The sequence below is a fragment of the Hyla sarda genome, chromosome 10 (genome assembly GCF_029499605.1).
Source record: "Hyla sarda isolate aHylSar1 chromosome 10, aHylSar1.hap1, whole genome shotgun sequence".
NCBI lineage: Eukaryota > Metazoa > Chordata > Amphibia > Anura > Hylidae > Hyla > Hyla sarda.
This window is the reverse complement of record NC_079198.1, coordinates 70,689,910-70,696,861: the sequence shown is the minus strand read 5'-3', so window position 1 is coordinate 70,696,861 and position 6,952 is coordinate 70,689,910.

Below are 6,952 nucleotides of genomic sequence, written 5' to 3'. Positions count from 1 at the left end.
TGCACTCTCTGAATATAATACTACCACGCACTGCACTCTCTGAATATAATACTACCACGCACTGCACTCTCTGAATATAATACTACCACACACTGTGCCCTCTAAATTTAATACTACCACACACTGCACCCTCAGTATATAATACTACCACACACTGCACTCTCTGAATATAATACTACCACACACTGTACCCTCTAAATTTAATACTACCACACACTGCACTCTCTGAATATAACTTGCTGTGCAGTGCACCCTCTGAATAAAATACCCAAATGTATTGTGGCCCATAAAAAAACGTACCACCCCAGAAATTCCTCATAATCTACAATATACTTCTGAAATGCAGAACACTCTGTGCCTTCACATATAGTAATAATGCCCCATCTTGTGCCCCTACATGTAATAATTATGACCCGTCCTGTTCCCCCCACATAATAATGCCCTGTGCCCCTAACATATATTGCCCCCTGTGCTGTGCCCTTCACATATAATTCCCCGTTCTTTGCCCCTCACATATAATGCCCCATCATGCGTCCCTCACATATAATGCCCCCTGTGCTGTGCCCCTCACATACAATGCCCCCCATGCTGTGCCTCTCACATATAATGCTCCTGTCATATGCCCCACACATATAATGCCCCCTGTGCTGTGCCCTTCACATATAATGCCCCCGTTCTTTGCCCCTCACATATAATGCCCCCATCATGCACCCCTCACATATAATGCCCCGTGCTGTGCCCTTCACATATAATGTCCCCGTTCTTTGCCCCTCACATATAATGCCCTCATCATGCGCCCCTCACATATAATGCCCCCTGTCCTGTCCAGTCAGGGGGAATTATATGTGAGGGGCACAGGACAGGGGGCATTATATGTTTGGGGCACATGACAGGAGCATTATATGTGAGGGGCACAGGACAGGGGGCATTATATGTGAGGGGCGCATGATGGCGCATTATATATGAGGGGCACAGGATGGGGGCATTATATATGAGGGGCGCATGATGGGGGCATTATTTGTGAGGAGCACAGGGGGCATTATATGTGTGGGGCACAGCACAGGGGGCATTATATGTGATGGGCACAGAACAAGGGGCATTATATGTGTGGGGCACAGCACGGGCATTATATGTGAGGGGAACAGCACAGGGGACATTATGTGTGGGGCACAGCACAGGGGGCATTATATGTGTGGGAAACAGCACAGGGGGCATTATATGTGTGGGGCACAGCACAGGGGGAATTATGTGCGGGGCACAGCACAGGGGGCATTATATCATATAATGCCCCCTGTGCTGTGCCCCACACATATAATACCCCCTGTGTTGTGCCCCCCACACATATAATTTATATGTGTAAGCACAGCACAGGGGGCATTATATGTGTGGGGCACAGCACAGGGGGCATTATATGTGTGGGGCACAGCACAGGGGGCATTATATGTGTGGGGCACAGCACAGGGGGAATTATGTGTGGGGCACAGCACAGGGGGCATTATATCATATAATGCCCCCGGTGCTGTGCCCCACACATAAAATACCCCCTGTGCTGTGCCTCAAACATATAATGCCCCCTGTGCTGTGCCCCACACATATAATTTATATGTGTGGGCACAGCACAGGGGGCATTATATGTGAGGGGCATAGCACAGGGGGCCCCCCTGTCATGTGCTCTTAACATATAGTGGCCCCAGTGCTTTGCCCTGCAGCACCTCACATTAAAAATTCCCCTTTCTCTTTCCCCCCCCTAAGTTTTTAAATCCCCCTCCCCCTCCGATACAGTGACCTTAGAAGTGGCACATATTCGGTACCCCAAATCCCCTGGGCCCTGAGCATACTCTAAGTACTTACAGTATGCCGGCCACGGGGACGGGATTTCCGGGCGCCGGCACGATGATGTGACGTCATCGCGCCGGCCTGCAGAGGATCGCGTCCCCGCAGCTCACACGCTGTGTACTCACAGCGTGTGACAGCCAGGGTTAGTGAATGGTGGAGCGGAAGCTTACAGCTTCGGCTCCACCATTCTAGGGGGCGGGGTGCAGCAATTGCCCCGTTGCCCCCCCCCCCCTGGATCCGCCACTGCACATGTAGCACATTGCCAGCATATTTGATGCTGCGGATGTGCTACTTAGTGTGCCTCCTGCTGTGCCCGTGTGTCCTGCTTTGTCTGCTCATAGGAGTAATCCACCGTTATGAACAGACACAGGGATCTGAGAATCAGAGATCCGCCATGTCCGTAAGTACACGCGCAATGTACTCACAGACATTGCGGCCACTCTCAGCCTTGCTCATGGAACAAGGGGAGTGATCGCAATGTCTATGAGTAAACTGCGCATGCGCGTGACTCACAGATCACTGGGTGTCTGCTCGCATTGGCGTATCGCTGCTATGAGCAGACAAAGCAGGGTACATGGGCACAGCAGGAGGCGCACTCATTAGCGCATCCACAGCGTCAAATAACCTGCAGATGCGCTACGTGTGACCAGGGCCGGCCTTAGGTGTTCAGACGCCCTGTGCGAGCTAACCTTTTTTTGCGTCTTTTTTTGCGCAAATTTTGATATAATTTTTCATCCCCTTGTCTACAGTTAAGTTTACCATAGAGTACTTTCTACTGCACTTTCTACTTTCTTGCGCAAATATACTTCACATCAGAGGACACATACCAAAAGTATCTATTTTGACACAGTAAGGACTGCTACAGCCCATGATGGGAGTTGTAGTCCAGGGGCTGAGATGCAGATCGCACCGGGTCATTCTGCAGAGACCCGCTGCAATTTATTAACTATACAAGCCAGCGGTACATGCGGCTCCACTGTGCTGCCTGCCGCTCCTGTATACACTGTCATAATTCATAATCCCCGCCAACGGGAGAGGGGAGCTCTGATTGGTCAATAGCTATTCACCAATCAGAGCTCCCCTCTCCCGGCGGGGATTATGAATTATAAGAGCTGTATATAGGAGCCGGCAGCAGCGCAGTGTAGATGCCTGTACCATTGGCTTGTATAGTTAATAAATGCATGTGATCGGCCCCCCTGCCCTTGGACTACTACTCCTACTACTATTCCCCGCTGCCGGGGGAGGGGAGCTCTGATTGGTCAATAGCTATCCACCAATCAGAGCTCCCGTCTCCCGGCGGTGATTATGAATTATTACAGTGCATATAGAAGCCGGCGGCAGCGCAGTGTGGCTGCATATACCGCCGACTTTTTAACTTAAATGTGGATCGCAGCAGATCATTCTCTGGAGATCTGTTGCGTTCCGCATTTATTAACTATACAAACCGGACTTGCATGTGTCTACACTGCGCTGCTGCTGGCTTCTATATACACTGTAATAATTTATAATCCCCGCCGGAACACGGGAGCTCTGATTGGTGGATAGCTATTGACCAATCAGAGCTCCCCTCTCCTGGCGGCAATTATGAATTATTACAGTGTATATAATATAGAAGCCGGCGGCAGCGCAGTGTAGACACATGTAAGGCCGGTTTGTATAGTAAATAAATGCGGATCGCAACAGATCTCCAGAGAATGATCTGCTGCTATCCACATTTAAGTTAAAAAGTCGGCAGTCGCCGGCTTCTATATACTCTGTAATAATTCATAATCGCCGCCAGGAGAGGGGAGCTCTCTCCCACCAATCAGAGCTCCCGTGTTCCGGTGGCGGGGATTATGAATTATGTCAGTGTATATAGGAGCACAAGCGCACAGTGTAGCCGCATGTACTGCCGGCTGTTTAACTTAAATGTGGATCGCAGCAGATCATTCTCATGCGATCCGCATTTATTAACTATACAAGCCGGCCTTAAATGCCTCTACATCGCCCTGCCCGCCAGCTTGTATATACACTGTCATAATTCATAATCCCCGCCGGAACACGGGAGCTCTGATTGGTGGATAGCTATTGACCAATCAGAGCTCCCCTCTCCCGGTGGCGGGGATTATGAATTATGACTGTATATACAAGCTGGCGGGCAGCACGATGTAGGCGCATGTACCGCCGTCTTGTTATCTTAATAAATGTGGATGGCAGCGGGTCTCTGCAGAATGACCCAGTGCGATCTGCACCTAAGCCCCTGGACTACAACTCCCATCATGGGCAGAGTCTGTCCAAGATGGGAGTAGTAGTCCTAAAAGTCCCGCAACTGGGGGATGTGCAAGTGCCATCCCTCAGCAGCGCTGCGGTACTTCAACTAATCCCATCATGGGACAGACTCTGTCCCATGATAGGAGTAGTAGTCCAAGGGCAGAGGGACAGATCTCTGTTCACATTATGCGTTTTGCATAATGGGAACAGAGCCTTTCTGGCAGTGTGTTCCCAAACAGGGAGACTTCAGCTGTTGCTTAACTACTGCCCCCCATAATGGAAGTTGTAGTTTAGCAACAATTGGAGGCTCCCTGTTTAGGAACACACTGCATTATGTGCACTCTTCCCAGGGGAGAGCAAGATAAATGTACTAACCCATATTTCTTGTTTTTATTTTCTTCTCATTTCAGATACGTGAATGCGGAGGACAACATCAGATTCGGTGGACTGCGACGACCAGCGTTTTTTTTTATTTCAATAAAATGGTTAACGAGGGCTGTGGGGGAGAATGTTTTGCTAAATAAATTTTTTTTTGCTGCTTGGTTGGAATCTGGCTGATACTAAAAATAGGGGAACCCTACGCGTTTTTTTTTTTTTAATAAATAAATAAAAAAAAGTGAGTGGTTCCCCCATTTTTTCAGTATCAGCCAGATGCCAACCAAGCAGCAACAGCCTGACACTACCAGGGTGGGCGAGCACCATTGTTACTGGCCCTCCCCAGCCTAAATAATGCCAGGCTGTTACCGCCTAGGCACAGAAGCGCCATTTTTGACACTCGGGGCCTGTTGGTACTAGCTCTTCCCGGTACCCCTGTGGCAGTGGGTATTGGGGCAATAATTGGGTGTTAGCGCTAGCTTATTTGGGGGCTAACGCTAAGCCCCAGATTAGTAATGGATTCTGTCTACAAGACACATTCCACTACTAAAAACACAACACAATGGAAAAAAAACTTTTTATAAAAAAAAACACTCCCCCCCCAAAGCCGTCGTTAACCTTTTTATTGACATTTAAAAAAAAAAAAAAAGCTGTTCATCGTCGCAATCCACAAAATCTGACATAGTATTCCACATTCACGTATCTAAATTTCGAAGAAAAAAAACAACAAAAAGTTTAGTAAATTTTTTTGTTTCCACACACCAGCAAAAACGCAAGAAAAACTGACAAAACGCAGGGCTGTGGGGGAGTATGTTTTTTTAAATACATTTTTTTTTCAATGTGTCTTTTTTTTTTATAATTGAATTTTCAGGCTTAGTAGTGGAAGCTGTCTTATAGACCTAATGCATTGATAAGCCGGGGCTTAGCATTAGCCCCAAAATCAGCTAGTGCTAACCTCCAATTATTACCACGGAATCCACCGCCACAGGGGTGCTTGGAAGAGCCGGTAGCCCAGGCCCGGAGCGTCAAAAATGGCGCTCCTGGGCCCAGGCAGTAACAAGCTGGTGTTATTTAGGCTGGGGAGGGCCAGTAACAATGGTCCTAGCCCACCCTGGTAACATCAGGCTTTTGCTGCTTGGTTGGAATCTGGCTGATAATAAAAATAGGGGAACCCTATGCGTTTTTTTTTTAATAAATAAATTTAAAAAAGTGAGTTGTTCCCCCATTTTTTCAGTATCAGCCAGATGCCAACCAAGCAGCAACAGCCTGACACTACCATTGTTACTGGCCCTCCCCAGCCTAAATAACGCCAGGCTGTTACTGCCTAGGCCCAGAAGCGCCATTTTTGACACTCCGGGCCTGTTGGTACTAGCTCTTCCAGGAACCCCTGTGGCGGTGGGTACCGGGGTAATAATTGGGGGTTAGCGCTAGCTGATTTGGGGGCTAACGCTAAGCCCCAGCTTAGTAATGGATTCTGTCTACAAGACACATTCCACTACTAAAAACACAACACATTGAAAAAAAAATTTTTATAAAAAAAAAACACTCCCCCCACAGCCGTTGTTAACCCTTTTATTGACATTTTAAAAAAAAAAAACGCTGTTCATCATCGCAATCCACAGAATCTGACATAGTCCTCCGCATTCACGTATCTAAATTTCGAAGAGAAAAAACAACAAAAAGTTTAGTAAATTTTTTTGTTTCCACACACCAGCAAAAATGCAAGAAAAACTGACAAAACGCAGGGCTGTGGGGGAGTATGTTTTTTTAAATAAAATTTTTTTTTCAATGTGTCTTTTTTTTATAATTGAATTTTCAGGCTTAGTAGTGGAAGCTGTCTTATAGACCTAACCATTACTAAGCCGGGGCTTAGCATTAACCCCAAAATCTGCTAGCGCTAACCTCCAATTATTACCCCGGAATCCACCACCACAGGGGTGCTGGGAAGAGCCGGTACCCCAGGCCTGGAGTGTCAAAAGTGGCGCTCCTGGGCCCAGGCAGTAACAGGCTGGCGTTATTTAGGCTAAGACACATTCCACTACTAAAAACACAACACATTGAAAAAAAAACTTTTATAAAAAAAAAAAAACACTCCCCCCACAGCCGTCGTTAACCCTTTTATTGACATTTAAAAAAAAAAAGCTGTTCATCTTCGCAATCCACAAAATCTGAAATAGTCCTCCGCATTCACGTATCTAAATTTCGAAGAAAAAAAACTTTGTTAAATTTTGTTAATTTTTTTGTTTCCACAAAGCAGCAAAAACGCAAGAAAAACTGACAAAATGCAGGAAAAAGCTGGGACAGTTTTTCTGGCATTTTTTATGATGGACAAAAATCCTCAATGGAATCCTGGCCTCAAAGCAATAGAACAAAATCCCTATGTCCACTTTTCCTGTGAGGTAGCGAAGGAGTGTACGGTAGAGCGAGAAGGGCGTTTCTATATGCGCACAATATTTATCAAAGGAGTGCACAGCCTTAGTAAATTCCGAGA